The sequence below is a fragment of the Brienomyrus brachyistius genome, chromosome 4, assembly GCF_023856365.1.
Source record: "Brienomyrus brachyistius isolate T26 chromosome 4, BBRACH_0.4, whole genome shotgun sequence".
Lineage (NCBI taxonomy): Eukaryota > Metazoa > Chordata > Actinopteri > Osteoglossiformes > Mormyridae > Brienomyrus > Brienomyrus brachyistius.
The window spans coordinates 9,456,396-9,473,640 of NC_064536.1; positions in this window are offsets into that span (position 1 = coordinate 9,456,396).

Genomic DNA, 17,245 nt, shown 5'->3' on the forward strand with positions numbered 1-17,245 from the left:
GGTAGACAGGACAAGACCAGACAAGACTAGACAGAACATTAGACAGAGAGCAACACCAGACATAAGAGCAGTTGCAGAACACCACTAAGGACATGGAGCGGATAAAGGAAAAGCTAGGAACCACAGGTACAGCAGTCCTGTCAGACCCCAAAACAGGACGGACAGGTGGAGGGTCAACAAGAACAGGGGCACAGGATGCAGAAGACAAGGAGAGATACAGGCGGGACAGAGCAACAAGACAAACACTGAGGCACAAAAAGGAATAACATGGGGCATCCAGGGAAGCCAGGCAAAGACTCGGGGTTGGGGACCCTCCTAGGCCCCTTTCCAGGTGAGGCTGAACTCCGCCGAATCACAGGACCAGAGGGTCTGACAGGGCCAGCAGGGCAGGAGGACATGAGGGGTTGGCAGGCGATGAGAAAACCGCAGAGCAGTAGGGCAGCAAGGAGACAACAGGACAGGAACAGGAAGATGGCAAGGGACATACGGGGCAAGAGCAGAGACTGGCAAACCCTCTCTGGGAGACAGACATTCTGCCTGCCGCTTTCTTGGGCTCCTGATGATACTGGTGACCAACCCAGAAACTGGGACCAGAGTAACCGGAGTCTGGGTCGAAGGAGGGACCCACACAGCAGGACCCAGGGCACTCCAGCAGGACATCCTCTGGATCCATCTTCTCAGCGCTGGTGGCAGCCTGCAGGCATGTGCCTGTGGGACGTCAGGATAGAAAGTGGGCACCAGCAGGCCGTCAGGAGATGAGGTGGCCGCCGGCTGGACGTCTGGGGACATTGAGGTGGGTGCTGGCCAGGCATCAGGGGACAGCGAGGCGGACGCTGGCCGGACATGATGGAGCAGTGTGGCAGGTGTCGGCTGGTTACCAGGGAACCGTGTCAGATTCTATGAGAAGCCTAGAGGCAACCAAGGCCTCACCTGTGTTGGACACTGTGGGTGCGGCCTGAGCTGCCCTCTCTGGGCCGGGAGCCTTAAGTGCGGATGTAACAAATGCAACGGCTGGCTCTCCTGGGCCAGATGCTGTAGATGCAGTGTCTTTCAATCACGAGTGCGCTTCCCTAACCATTACGTCACCACCACTCACTACTATCTGTACTATTAATAGAGGCAGTAGGGTCTTGTCCAGCCAGCTGACAAAACGTTTCCACATTTAATTGGAACGAAGGACGGTAGGAACCATCTGTATTGTGTGCAGATTTCCAATAAAACCATGTTGAAGCAAAGCCCTACCTCTACTGTGGTCCAGCACTCTGACAACCATAGAACTAGGAGTGAAGCCTGTTCTTCTGTGTTGGAGAGCTTTGGGGAGCATGTTTTGGCGAACAGGGGGACCACAGTAAATCCCGGAGAAGCATCATGTTGTCAGACTTCAAGTGACAATGAGGAGGCAGGTCGCCCTACGGCAAACGACATGGAGTCGGCGGGCTCCTTTTCTCCAGAGCACCCCACCTCTGCGGGGTTCAGCACACTCACTCCATTCCAGAGGGCCCTGAGGATCTCTGCTATAGCTGTCACACCCTCCACCTGGGAGTCCGGGGAGAGGGCGGCTATGCCTTCTGTCAGAGATGGGCCATTCTCTCTGGGGAAAGATGTACTGCGGCCTGAACCAGCGACATTAGGTATGCTTGACACAAGTAGCAGTGATTGGCTGTAGGGACCTGGGAAATCTACTGGGGCTTGTCGAGTTCCGTCAGTCTGTTGGGTGCCAGGATGGAAGACTCTGGGAGCAGGTGTTGTCAGACAATAAACTGGGATTTACTGGGATCAAGATGGGAGGCAAGGGAACGAGCAACATGGAGGGCACCACATCAATGGGGAACACAGGGCCAGGAAGCACTTATACAGGAATAACAAGGGAACAGACTGGAAGTAGCTGGGAGTGTTTAACATGAGGGATGGAACGAGACGCGAGACCAACGAGCAGCAGGCATGGCTTATTAGAGCCACGTCAGGGAGGTGGCAGGACATGACGTTTGGGGCTATGGTTAGGGGTAAGATTAGGGTTAGGGTTAGGTTAGGCTTAGGTTTAGGGTAAAATGTTTGTGGCAGAGAGCGGTGAGTAGTACAAGGACACGACTTCACCACCTGGGGAATTTCACCACAGGAAAAATTACTCTAAATTAAGAGCACACAAGTTCATTTACTGAATGGAGCTGGACGTGTTTGTACTATTAACAGTTTGTTGAAAATATAAAACAAAGAAACAAGACAAGCGCTTTAGCATCAATAACCTTAAAAATAAACCAGCAACCAGCCTTTGACCACCGGCTGACAAAAGCAAGCAAGAAACAGGTGTCCGGTGAGGTTGATGAAAAGGGGGAATGGAGTACCCTAAACTAACACACACACACACACACGCACACACACACACCTGTGCTCCACCACACTGATCCCCACACAAATATACTGCACACGGTGAAAGTGTGAACACCACCACCCCAGACCAATCAAATCTTAGTCAGACAGATCAATCGAGGCAGCGTCTGGTATACAAACAAACGGAAAACAAAAAGAAAATACCCCAATCTGACCAAGAATCTGAGTGTTGAAATCTATGAAGAGGGCAAACAATGAGTAACAGAATACAGGCCGTCACTCTGTATCAGCCCCAAACAGAAAGAAAGGGCGGCCCAAAGTCTGTTAAGTCGCAAAACTAGGGAATGAAACAGCTCCAAATGCAGGAAAAGGTGCGACGATCCTTAGCGCGTTCCAGGGCTCCCAGCACATCGCCGATGTCCCACCGAGGATCAGGAGCTTCAAGCAGCAGTTATTGGCTTGAAGGTGACAGCACTTGAACACTGCAAGCTTGGCACATCTCTTTGTATACAATGAGCTATCCTTATATTTTGAAAAATTTTAAAACTTATTTAAATCAGTAAAAGAAATTACTTCCAAAAAGGATAGAATCATGTATACTATCACACAATATACCCAATACCCCTTGGCACCATGTTAGTGTGAATGGAGTTTTCACTCCAGCCCTGAGGGATTCAGAGCAGACACAAAAGATTGTGAACCCATGTGTGATTTACAGTGAAAGGTGACTGAACACAATGCGCAGCCTCTGTTATGACTCCACTGTTCAGCATGGTTCAGCACCATCTATATTTGTATTATTTTACAAGGTATTTTACTTGTGGTTTTATCCATACAGAGGACATGAGGAACATGCAGTCTGCTAAGTCATGATGTTACCTTTTGTTAGGTGGCTACATTTACATGCCTTAACGCAATTAAGATGTTTTCATGTAAACAGATTTATCGGGGAGCTCATTTATAAAGGCTCTGTGTGACTGAAAAAGACGAGAAGCATTCATACATTCATTTATGGGAAGACTTTAGGACTTACAAAGAAAAATGGTTTGTGAAAAAGATGCACATTTTGTTAACGAGGTTGAAAGAGATGCTGTTTCAACAGAATCCTGTAGAGGGCACTGTGTATGCTAAATCGAAGGCTCCAGGAAGGTATTTGGCATTTATAATCCATCCATCCATTTTCCAAACCGCTTATCCCACCGGGTCGCAGGGGGTCTGGAGCCTATCCCGGAAACAATGGGCACGAGGCAGGGAACAACCCAGGATGGGGGGCCAGCCCATCGCAGGGCACACTCACACACCATTCACTCACACATGCACACCTATGGGCAATTTAGCAACTCCAATTAGCCTCAGCATGTTTTTAGACTGTGGGGGGAAACTGGAGTACCCGGAGGAAACTCCACGACAACATGGGGAGAACATGCAAACTCCACACACATGTGACCCAGGCGGAGACTCGAACCTGGGTCCCAGAGGTGTGAGGCGACAGTGCTAACCACTGCACCACCATGCCGCCCCAGCATTTATAATCATAAACAATAATTCAAATATTTGTGGCCACATGGCAATTGGCTCTGATATTAATAAGTTCTTTAAAATGAAATTGTTTGAATTCGTGTACTGAGTTGTATGCTGTTTGAATATTCAGATATTTTTATTAGATATTTCACCTTAAAGCCCTCTGAAATTGGTCCTCTTTCATTAATACCGACTTACAAACAATGTATTTCCTGCCCAGGTTAAAGGCTTCTTCTCCACACTCCCTGTACGGGGGATAGTGCTCACAGCGGCACATGCTGTGCAGTTCATAATAAAGACATTTTGAAAATACAAAATAATGTATGAAAAAAATGAATAAGCTGTAACACATACATTTATTTCAAATACAAGTTTCCCAAATATCCCTGTAATGAAAATGGTGAAATTACCCAGGCTTAATGTGATATTTCATTTGTAACACATTTGTTCTTCAAACTTCTACATTTTAAATCTTTGGCCACAAGATCTTCTTCTTCCTGCCAGGATCTTTCCTTTCCTTTGATCCTCGGTTGTTGGAATCTGCTCTGTTGCTTGGAAGTTCCCCGGGGAGTTAGTGTTGGGGGGTTCTGGTGGAATGTGACCATCGGCAGCCATGGGCTGGATAGCGCTGCGGTGCTCAGCCTGGCTCTGTGCCCTTCTAGTGGCTCTGTGCCCTTCTAGTGGCTCTGTGCCAATTCCCGGGGCTCTGTGCCCTTTGTATGCACAAATATTTTGCACACATGACATTACCATGCATATAGTATTTCTTGTATATTACAAAATACAAAAACACTGATCAAAGTCTTTAGAAAAAACAATTATACACAATAAGTCAAATATGAATTATAAAATACAATTTTTCAATTAAAATACTTTTTTTAAATATATACCTCAGAAATTGCACATCCCTGATTATGCATTACTTTCATGCTGGCTTGAAACTTTTGTTATCTTTACTGTATCTTTACCCTCTTTTAAGACACGTTGTCAATGTTAGCTTTCATCCTCTGCAAGTATTAGAATGTAATATACAATGTGCAGTTAAAAAAACTGGCAATGCACCAATATGGCAGCGTTAGACAATTGCACAAGCGTACCTGAGCTATTGTGACACACATAAAATGTATGATCACTTTATTATTGGGAGATTTTGTATTTTACCTGAATGACTTTATGCAGTATGTGGTACCTCAGAACTCGAACTTAATCCATTCAGAGCTCAGGTTTGAATCCTAAAAAGTTCGAGTTCTGACCGAATTTTCCCCATAAGAAATAATGGAAAACCAATTAATTGGTTCCCGGTCCCAAAAAATTACACGTAAATATGTTTGTTTTTTTTTTTGTAGCACTTAAACACAAAATGAACAGGATAAAACAAGAATAGTATATACTGTACTAAACACATCTAAGCTCATTTATCAAAACAGTAATTTGTAAAGCAAGAAAATCAATATATCCAAACAATGTGTAAAGTTTTTTTAAAAAAACAACAATGTGTCCTGCCCCCGTCCGCTTCTTCCGTGAGCCACGCCCCCTCGTTAACCTCGTGTGGAATCCCCGTGTTATGAGCTGTTTCTGGTTCTTGTCATTAGTCCTCTGTATTGAGTCCGCGTTTCAGTTTCCCTAGTACGATCATTGTATTGTCCGTCTGCGGTTTGTCTGCTTTTCCTGTAATTAAATACCGTATTTCCCGTCTCTGCTCATGCTTCCCTGATTTAGTGCATGCCACAATGACACCTTTTTATAAACCCAGGCACAGCTCTACTATCTTGAGTCATACTGTACTAATGGTTTGTATTTAATGCAGGAACAAAAGCAAAACATTTTAAAAATGAGAAAAAAATTGAGTGTACAATATGAACATTGGAAAAAATGCACGAATAACACTAATAGTAATATCTTTAAAAAGCACTATCAACAAAAATTCACAGCGAATGCGAGGCTGAGACTGAAGCGTTATGCTTTGTTTCCGCTGAGAGCCGTGCCGCGCGACTCATTTTCCCGCGCGTACAAATTATCTTTTGGTTCGACTTCTGAGGTTCAGATCGAGTGCTAGGTAGTTTTTTCGAACTGGTTGGTTCGACTTTTAAGAAATTCGAGTTCTAATAAGTTCGAGTACCGAGGTACCAATGTATATATTATTTTTATTAAAGCTTTAAGTTTTCTTAATGTAACAGACATTAATTTTTGGACCCACTTCGCACGCAGCCTGGTGCCTCTCCTTCATTTTGTCGAGCGGAGCTGTAGTAGGCAGAAGCACTGGTTTCGCTGCTTCATCTTTTCTCCTGTTTTATAGGTTTGTGGGGTTTTTAGGCTTATTTTGCCGTATACAGATAACTTAAAACGTCCAATCAATCTTATGATTGATTGTGTAACGATAGCGAGCGCGTTTGGTTACTTATTAGACCACTGATGTAAACGGGCGGTTTGGCTATCAGTTAGCCAACCAAAATGGCGCCGCCCGTTAATGAAATGTAATTTTATTGATGGCTTCAGATTTAGTTTGGTTGTGTTTATGTTAAGGGTGCAGGCGCCGCGTAGAAACGCTGTGTTTGGGGGTTATATGAGTATAAATGTGTTGAAAATATCTCAGACGTATGCAAGGTTTTTTTTGTTCAGCCACCAGCTCGTGCAATACAGTTTCAGTAGTAACGGAAGATGTTGGCCGTGTGCCAGTTTTCTTTATTTTAACTGCCATGGTGGATGGTGGAAATTACTTTGTAGTTTTGCAAACCCGTGACTGGTACCAAACATACGAAGTGTTAAAAGGAACAGTACGAACTGTACATGCAGACTTATTGTTACAGTACTGTTTTATTATTTATTTGTTATTTGACTTACAGTTTTAATCCTTGGCCTAAGTTGCCTGTGAAAATGACATTAAGATATTGTAAAGAAAATGCAAGAAAAGCTGTATGGGGGGAAAACAAAATGTATGTCTGCCATCCGTAAAATTAAAGATTCTGCTGAGCGGATCACCGGTTTCGCTGCGTCATCCTTTCTCCTATTTTTACAGGGATTCAATCTGATAATGGTCCGTGACTGGGACTTGTTACAGATTTTTGGGGGCTCGTCCAGGATCAGCGCCGCCTGTGTTTGGAGGACGTCGTTGATCCAATGATCCATGAACCTGTGGACCAGCATGACCTACATCATAGAAGCAGCAGGGCTGAGAGAGTCCAGTACATTTGTTTCCAGAGCAAGGGACTTTCTCAAGGCCAAGGGCATCTGATGATTGATCACAATGGCAGACAGCAGAAAGAATCTGATCTGGATGGTGAAGAAGGGACTCTTCCGCCTCTCATTGGAGGAGGTCTTTCAAGTTGCAACCAGCATTCCGGGGACATCTGACGAAGACCCAGTTAAGTTAGACATTAATGATGAAGAAAGTTGTATTGAATACGTATGCACATAAACAGAAAGCTCACAATTATTAGATTTAGAGAATGAAGGAATGTCACAATTGTTGTTTGTAAACGAGATGATTACTGACATTATTGGTAAACATGGTAGAGATATACTCTCTGTTGAGATGGGAGGTCATGTTACTGTGCCAGATGCTAATGTTTTGTCTCCCCCGCCATGTAATGTGACTCATGCTAACGCTCTTCCTATAGACTTGCACACAGAATCATCAACAGCAGAGTTAGCCTCCCAAAGTAAGGCTCTTGAGTTGCAGCTCACTAAGTTAATGTCAAGTTATGGCGAATTGTGTCAACAGCTTAACAAGGGTAGTGTTACAATTCATTCATGTACAAATGAAAACGATGACGCCCAGTCTAATATTGCTGTACATTCACCTGTCTGTACTGCTGACTAACCTGCCACCAACACCACTAAAAGCATGATTGCCCTCAAGGACCTCCCCCTCCTGCAGAGGAAAGGATTAAAAATTCATGGAGGACAAATGGTGAATTTTTATGCATCTGAAACATGCTTCAGAAACATTAGCAGACTGATTGACGAGGGACTGAAAGAAAAGTATACAGAGGATGAGATCAGTTGAGCAGTGTTTTGCATTATAAAACAGGATATGCTTGCTAGTAAAGATGACATGTCCATTACAGAGATAAAGAGCTTTTTACAGTTACATTTGGGAGAGAAAAGTAGCACTGAGCTCTTTCAAGAACTCATGAACGCTAAGCAGCATGATTATGAAACACCACAGCAGTTTCTGTATAGAATAATGGGACTCAAGCAAAAGGTGATATTCACATCCAGACAGACTCAGATATCAAATATGAAGCACGTACAGCACAGCATGTATTTCTGGGTACAGTCTGTCAAGGCTTGAGTGAGAAGCATAACGGCTTCAGGCGGGAGTTGAGGCCACTCCTCTCCGACTCTATGGTCACTGATGAGACCCTTCTCTGGCAAGTCACTAAAATAACAAGTGAGGAGCGTGAAAGAAAACTGTGTCTGGGACACAGCGCTCGCCCCAAAACTGACCCATGTGCGAAGTAGTGAAGTGAATACCAGTGAAGTAAGTAAAGGGATGTGTAACCCTGACAGCTGGTAAAGATGAGCTCATCCACCAATTGAGCATTCAAGTACAGGCCCTAACTCAGGTAGACAGTTCTCTGCAGACAAAAGCAGCAGCACAGACAAAGCCATCGACATCTGATTCTCAAGTGCAGTGTTCATGCCAGTATACCAACAAACCAGATAGGCGGTCATCTGAAGTGCGACCATCAACCGCATCTGCCAGTGGACCTGTTTTTGGACTGGCTACAGATCAAGAAAGAACCTGCCCCAGACGATATGCAGAGAAGTGGGCTTCTAGAATGAAAGAAGCCTATAGAGTTGCGTCCGAGAACAGTCAGCAGTCCAGTTCTCGCGCCAAGGGGTACTATGACCGCCATGGGAAAGGTATTGTCCTTGAACCTGGTGACTGGGTTTTGGTGCGCAATCTGGGCAACAGGGGAGGCCCCGGTAAGCTAAGACCCTACTGGGAAAACAGTTTATGTGGTGGAGAGAATTGCTGAAGGTCCTATTTACATGGTGGCACCAGTAGCTGGTGGAAAATGTGTAAGAACCTTACACCGAAACCTGCTTCACCTTGCCCATAGATCCACAGCCCCAGAGACTTCCATCTGTACAGCAGAGAGGAGACACTCCTACTCTACCTGCAGAGCCCCAGCATCTAAAGAGGACGAGAAACAGTCAGCCACATAAACCTGCCTCAAACACAGGGTATTTGAGTAGTGACTCCTCGGATGATGATGAATCACGTTATTGGCTAAGGATACCTGAAAGACAAGAATTTGCAAGCACACAGCCTGTACTTAAGTCTCAGAGGAGGCCCAATTATGGGATGACCACCCATATAGTCCCAAACCGCCTGCTGAGATCCGAAAGGGAAAACAACATAAACTGAGCCTGACAGTGAGATGCAGGAAGAAGAAAGGTTGGTGTTCCCATCGACAGTCAGTATACAACCTCCTGATGACTCACATAGCCCTCCCCAGGTGTGGAGGTCTATTCGTGAAAGGAGGCCTACCCAGAGGCTCACTTACGACTCATTGGCCCAACCTTCATACCAGCTCTGGACAGTATGCAACACAGTGGGAGCCCAGGGGCCCCTACCAAACTGGGCGATCCAGAAGTACCCCATGGCGTACTGCTCACCCGTGAACACAATGCCATATACCGCTCTTTGTCAAATTTTCCACTGCACTACTTCCATACCATACCATGCACTGCACAACTAGTTGGATGTTAAATCTACACACACTTACTTGAAAAGATTATGAGGTTATGAAAGGTTCTAAAGTTAGATTATGAAATGTCTGGAGCCATTTTATTTTTGTCAGGGAGTGTGATGCATAAAATGGATGGTCACTTTATTATTGGGAGATTTAGATTTTTTTACCTGATTGACTTTATGCAGTCCTATATATGTATATTTTTTTATTAAAGGTTTAAGCTTCTTTAATGTAACAGACATTAATTCCATCATTCCACAAGGAGTCAGTGTGGCGCCCCCTTTTGGACCCACTTTGCACGCAGGCTGGTGCCTCTCCCTCATTCTACCCAGCAGAGCTGTAGTAGCCAGAAGCACCGGTTTCACTGCGTCATCTTTTCTCCTGTTTTTACAGGTTTGTGGGGCTTGTTTTGCTGTATACAGTTAACTTAGTGTCTAATTAAGGATGACCCTAGCAAGAACCTTACCCGGCAGGCACTGAGAGCGGTGTTATCCCTCAGTAGTTGGCGCAATCCAGGTGATCTCCCTTTCCAGATAAGGACTACAAGTCCCGTTTTCCAGTCAGTTGGGATGATGCATGACTCCCAAATGGAAACAAAGATTGCCTGCAATACCAGAAGGACCAGCCCAGCGGATCACAACTGCAGTGTCACCCGCCCTGACTGCAAGCCTCCGAGGAACAGCTTCAGATGTGCGTAATGCTTTGATTCCTCTGTAAGCAGGACGTGGGTCACTAGGCCACAGATGGAGTGTCACCTGCTCGTAGATTTGTCTAACAAACGCCTTTTTATCTGCCCTCACAGCTGTCCTTCTCAGTTCCACTGAGAGTTGTCACCAAGTCGGGCACTGCGACTGCTCTCTATAATATCCAGGGTGCCCTGCGAGATGATACATCTCCTTCTTGGAACACTGGCAACACCGACACAACCCTCGGCAACCTTCAGGATCTTACCACAGAAGGTCTCCCACATCACATTAGAGTCAGGAATCGCACCCAAGTCTGCAAGTTCCTCACAGAAACTGTGTGCAAACTCATCAGAAACAGCCTGATCTTGGAGTCTGGCTAAGTCCAGCCTCATACTCCTAGTAGGTGATCCAGCCTACTGGACCTAAGCTGAATCTTCAGAGTAGCAACAACAAGTCTGTGATCAGAATTCACAAACTGGCCACTTCTGTAGACCCTGCAGTTCTGCAGGAGCCTCCAGCATCTGCCCACAAGGACGTGATCGATCTCTTTCGCGGCATCACCAGTATTCGAGTACCAAGTCCACTGATGCGGCTCAGGCTGTACGAACCAGGATCCAGCCACCCGCAGCCCCAGAGGAGTGTCACCTCGTGGGCACCCTTCAACCACCGAGCGAATTTGCGAGTAAAATGTCTCCCTCAACGAGAGATCACTCACCGCAGTCGGAGCATACAGTGAAACAACAGACAAGACACCCTATGAGTGCCTTAGCCTAAGTCTCATAATACACTCACGAGTATTGCTCACTGAATGCTATTAAAGGACAGAAAAATCGAGCAATTAGCAAACAGCAGTGCTGTGCTCACGAACTTCTTAATCTTATCTTATCCTATGTTATATTCTGTCATATCCATCCATTTAACAAATGGATTTTTTATCCTATTGGGCTTATCCTATTGGGTCCATAGTCTATCCCGGAAGCTATGGGCATGAAGTAGGGAACAACCCAGGACGGGGGACCAGCCCATCGCAGAACACACTCACACACCATTCACTCACACATGCACTCCTATGGGCAATTTAGTAACTCCAATTAGCCTCAGCATGTCTTTGGATTGGTGGGGGGAAACCAGAGTACCCATAAGAGACAACATGGGGAGAACATGCAAACTCCGCATACATGCAACCTAGGCGGAGACTGTCAGAGGTGTGAGACAACAGTGCTAACCACTGCACCACCATGCCGCCCCGTTCTGTCATACAATCTTATCTTAACTTTATCATAACTTATTCTATCTTATGTCATACAATCTTATCTTAACCTTATGTTAACTGATCCTATATATTTTTTTAAATATTCCCTCCACCACCCCCCCTCTAAGGAGGACTACTTTATTTATAATTAATCTAATCCTATGTTATACAATCTTATCCTAACCATAACTTATCCTACCTTAGTCTTAACATATGTTATTGTGTCATGCAACCTTATCTTAACCTTATCATAACTTATCCTATCTTAGTCTTAACTGATATGCTATCTTATGTTATACAATCTTATCGTAACCTTATGCTAATTCTATTTTTTATATATATATTCCCTCCACCACCCCCCCTCTAAGGAGGACTGCTTTATTTATAATTCATCTAATCCTATGTTATACAATCTTAACCTTACCGTAACCTATCCTATCATAATCTTATTCTATGTTATCCTATCTTTCTTATCTTATGCTATACAATCCTATCTTATATCATATAATCTTATCTTAAATTTATGGTAATTTATTATGACTTTGTATAACATAAAATAGCATATAAACTATCTTAACTTGTCCTATCTTAATCTCATCCTATGTTCAACCATTTTATCATAACCTGTCCTATCTTAATCTTATCCTATGTTATCTTATGCTATAGAACTACATCTTAACATATCCTAAGTACTTATCACAAATCTCGTCTAATTATGTGCTGAAACTATAGTGAAATGTAGCTATGTGCATTTGACTGATAGCCCATCTCCACAGCCAGCTCCTGAGCCCTGGGCATGGTACTTAGCTGGTCCAGTGCATTAATAGGAAAGGTGAACTCATCTTCATCAATCCTACGCCTCTTGGTTGCATGAGTACCCTCATTATCTTCATTCTTCCCCTGTTTTGCTAAGTTAATTTCATTTAAATATCTGTTCCAAAATTCCTGACACCAGTAATAAGTGTGACGATCGCGCTGGAAGCGGGCAATCGTCGGGCAGGCAAGCGAACAGGAACAAGCAGGCAGTCAGGATCGGGGCAAACAGGGAATTTATTAAGGAAAGCAGGACGAGAACCGGGTACTGACGCTCACAAACATCAATGACAGACAAGGAAAACTGGGGAGACCAGGACTTAAATACACAAGACTGGTTGAAAGCAAACGGACACAGTTGGGTACGATCCGGGAAACACACGTGGGTAAGCAGGGGGCGTGGCACACAGGAGAAGCGGGCGAGCTGGGCATGACAATAAGTAAAACACTTGGCGTCATAGGTCATTTTAGAGTACTTGGTTACATAAAAGTTATACAACCAATTGAATTTTTCCAGGTGAGATGAGGCGGCTGCAGCCTGTGCTGGAACCTGATGCAGAGGGGTCAGATGAACCATACCTGGAGCTGAATATGGATGTGGAGCTGGGCTTACAGGTGTAACTAAGTGTGGTGATAAAAGAGAAGAGCCCATAAAAAGAGATGGGGATGAAACAAAAGGGGAGGGGGCTGAAGACGGAAATAAAAATGAAGAGGAGGAGAAGGTTGGTGAGCTGGGCTCAGGCTCTAACCCCTTCTGTTGGTCAGACCTCCTTCTTCGCCCTGACCGGCCTCCCGCTGTATTTCTACGGTGGCCTGTGCCCTGCTGACCCCTGCTGGTTGCCACCGGGATGGCAGCAGATCCAGGGGAGACAGACTTGGTCAGGGAGCTGGCTGCCGGCGGCCCGGTGCGGCACTTCTTCCGACGGCCAGCATCACTGGAACTGGTTTGTCCTTTGGGATTATAAAGACAGAGGACAGCATATTTAATTAAAATGAATCCTTATGTCACTGTACAACAACACTACATCACAATCGTCACAGATATCACACTTGGCAGTCAGTATTGCACACTGAGAAAAATTCTGCCATCTTTATTCGATACAGGAAACACACGCTTGGGAAACTTATGCGCTGGTCTTGACTTGGGCCGTCTGCGTTTCAGCAGGGGAACCTGACCTATAAAAACAAGCCAGTTTGTGCACAGTTTCCCTGATACGCAGAACAACAGCGAAAAACAACACTGGAAAGGTTCATGTGCATCAAATATAGCAGCCCACTCAATCCAAATGCTGGCATCAACACCTGACTATTAAGTCAAATCCTTTACATGTCTTACACTTTCCATAAGTTACATTATTTACTCACTCTCAAGGTACCGAAACTAAGATTTCCGCTTTTCCTGATTACTACCGCATTTCCCCGAAAATAAGCCCTAGCATGATTTTTTTCAGGATGCTCGTAATATAAGCCCTACTCCAAAAATACGTCCTAGTTATTGTCCCATGGATTGTACGGTAACTAAAGGGGGTGCGATTATACTACGATAAGGCTACATGGACAAGAGGCGCTCATTTAAGGACACAGCTATTGCTAAACATGACAGATTGAGGCCACTGGTTCTACAGGAAACTGAGTTGCGAGATATTTAGGACGGAATTTGGAGCCTGGAGATTTATGATGATGTTCCAGAAGAAGATGACATGACAACTATATATGAATAAACGTATACAGTATACAGTAGATTTTTGTTCATGAATAAATGCACCGTTAAATTGGAACATATTTTTCTACATGGAAAGACACCATGAGAATATGACATGATGTCTGTGTTTGAATAAATGTGGATTTTTGTTCATGAATACCGGTAAATGTACTGTAGTTTGCTATACTTGGGAAAATGTGAAAGTGAATTAAAGTGAATGGGGGCCACCACACATCCTTTGTCAGCACTTAACTCCAGCAAGCACTTAGCCAGATGTCTGAAATGTGGCACAGAGAAACTAGATATATGCGATATATTCATGAGTTCACGCCTTACACATATATCTAGTGAAATTTGGTGTGGACGTGCTGGACACATGCCTGATGAAGTGTGCAAAGTTTCATGAGTTCACACCTTACACGACATATTTGGTGGACTTTTGAATTTAAGTTCTTAATGTACAGAAATGAGAAAAAGGGTAAGCTTACTTCAGGGGATCTCACGGCTGAACCGTACAACCTAGGGGTCTGAAACTTGGCACAGACAAGCTAGATGCATGGCCAAACAGCACTCTGAAGTCCCATGGATGTAGCCCTCATCATTGGCCTGCAAAGTACATTAATGTGCCTTGACCCTGAGTTCTGTAAGCTAGAGGGCTGAATTTGCTGTGCACATACTAGGGCCATAGCCAAGCATGCCTGCAAAGTTTGGAGTCGGCAATGTTAAGTGAATAGAGACACCCCACCTGTCATTTGACAGTATATAACTCCATGTGGGAGTGATGCAGGAAGACGGTTCAAAGTGTTCCTGAAACTAGTCTGCTTTTTAATCCCATCTAGATATGTCCATTAAAACTATGCCTTCTTCATGTCAAACCAGCACGTTTATTGGTGTGTGGGAGCAATGACCAAGGGGATGATCGACTGTAGGGCTGAAGAATACATCAAGGCCCCTCAACCTGATGTAGAAAGATGGTTCCCAGGCCAACTACTTGAGTCGCTCCACATCAGAAATCACGATGCTGTGCTTTGATGTTTGTGTTTGTGTACGTGTGTTTGAATAAAAGCGAGTTGAGTTTCATCAGTGTCTGATGGTACTTCTTCATCTTCCATAAGGGTAACTAGACAAGTGGCAGTGTCAAGCTGTTTGGTGACAGATTATTGTGAGGTGTAAATTATTAAAATCTCCCATTTGTCATGCCATAGGTCCTGGTGGGGTAAAGCTGGATGTCTGAAATTTGCTGGGGGACGCAGTAGACAAATATCAGGTCATGAACAGGGGCGCTGTAAAGGGGGGGTAAACGATGACGATTCTCGGGGCCCATGACTGAGAGGGGGCCCAGAGAAGCCCCCAATAAACTGTGTTGGGGGCCCTGTCAAGATTCTTTTCATGGGGCCCAAAATCCTTAGCAGCGCCCCTGGTCATGAATGCAGAGCTCATGGATACCTTTTAGTGATGGCTTGGCCTACCTTAGGCCTCTAGAGGACAGGTAGGTGCCTGAGGGCTGGGCCATACAAGGCAAAGGTCTGAAATTTGCTGAGGACACAGTAGACACATGCCAGAATAAGCAGATAAGGAATTATGAGCGTATAGAAACCTATTAACTATTTGTGGAGATCATCATAGTCACCAATACAGTCAGTGGACCCCGGCATTCCAGAGGACAAGTATAATCACCTGAGCGGTCCATCGAGCGGTCCATTCCGGAGGAAAAATATCATTGGCTGATGTAAAGCGAATGGGGCATACCCACCTATCGTTTGTCAGGTCATGGGTCCAGGTGAGGTAAAGCTAGATGTCTGAAATTAGCTGGAGTAACACTAGACGGATGCCAGAATAGGTGTGTAATGCTTCAGGAGACCAGTCCTTATACACTGAACAAAAATATAAACGCAACACTTTTGTTTTTGCTCCCATTTTTCATGAGATGGACTTAAAGATCTACAATTCATTCCAGATACACAATATTACCATTTCTCTCAAACATTTCTCACAAATCAGTCTAAATGTGTGATAGTGAGCACTTCTGCTTTGCTGAGATAATCCATCCCACCTCACAGGTGTGCCACATCAAGATGCTGATCTGACATCATGGGTAGTGCACAGGTGTACCTTATACTGCCCACAATAAAAGGCCACCCTGGAATGTGCAGTTTTGTCTCACAGCAAAATGCCACAGATGCCACAAGCATTGAGGGAGCGTGCAATTGGCATGCGGACAGCAGGAATGTCAACCAGATCTGTTGCTCGTGCATTGAATGTTCATTTCTCAACCATAAGCCGTCTCCAAAGGCGTTTCAGAGAATATGGCAGTACATCCAACCGGCCTCACAACCGCAGACCACGTGTAACCACACCAGCCCAGGACCTCCACATCCAGCAGGTTCACCTCCAAGATCGTCTGAGACCAGCCACTCAGACAGATAATGCACGGCCCCATGTTGCAAGGATCTGTACACAGTTCTTGGAAGCTGAAAATGTCCCAGTTCTTGCATGGCCAGCATACTCACCGGACATGTCACCCGTTGAGCATGTTTGGGATGTGCTTGACCGGCGTATACGACAGCGTGTACCAGTTCCCACTAATATCCAACAACTTCGCACAGCCATTGAAGAGGAGTGGACCAACATTCCACAGGCAACAATTGACAATCTGATAAACTCTATGCGAAGAAGATGTGTTGCATTGCATGAGGCAAATGGTGGTCACACCAGATACTGACCGGTTCTGAGTCCCCAGACCCCCAATAAAGCAAAAAACTGCACATTCCAGGGTGGCCTTTTATTGTGGGCAGTATAAGGTACACCTGTGCACTACCCATGATGTCAGATCAGCATCTTGATGTGGCACACCTGTGAGGTGGGATGGATTATCTCAGCAAAGCAGAAGTGCTCACTATCACACATTTAGACTGATTTGTGAGAAATGTTTGAGAGAAATGGTAATATTGTGTATCTGGAATGAATTGTAGGTCTTTAAGTCCATCTCATGAAAAATGGGAGCAGAAACAAGAGTGTTGCGTTTATATTTTTGTTCAGTATAGATACCTATCAATGGTGTGTTAAAATTACTTTAGTCACCAATGTAGTCAGTGGGGCCCTGCCATTCCAGAAGGCGATGTGTCTCTTGAGTTATTTTATATAATGTTTCCAAAATGACAATATACTGCTCTTGGAAATATAATTTCAATTTATTACTACTTGATTAATCCATGTTAGGGAGGATACTTGACATTTT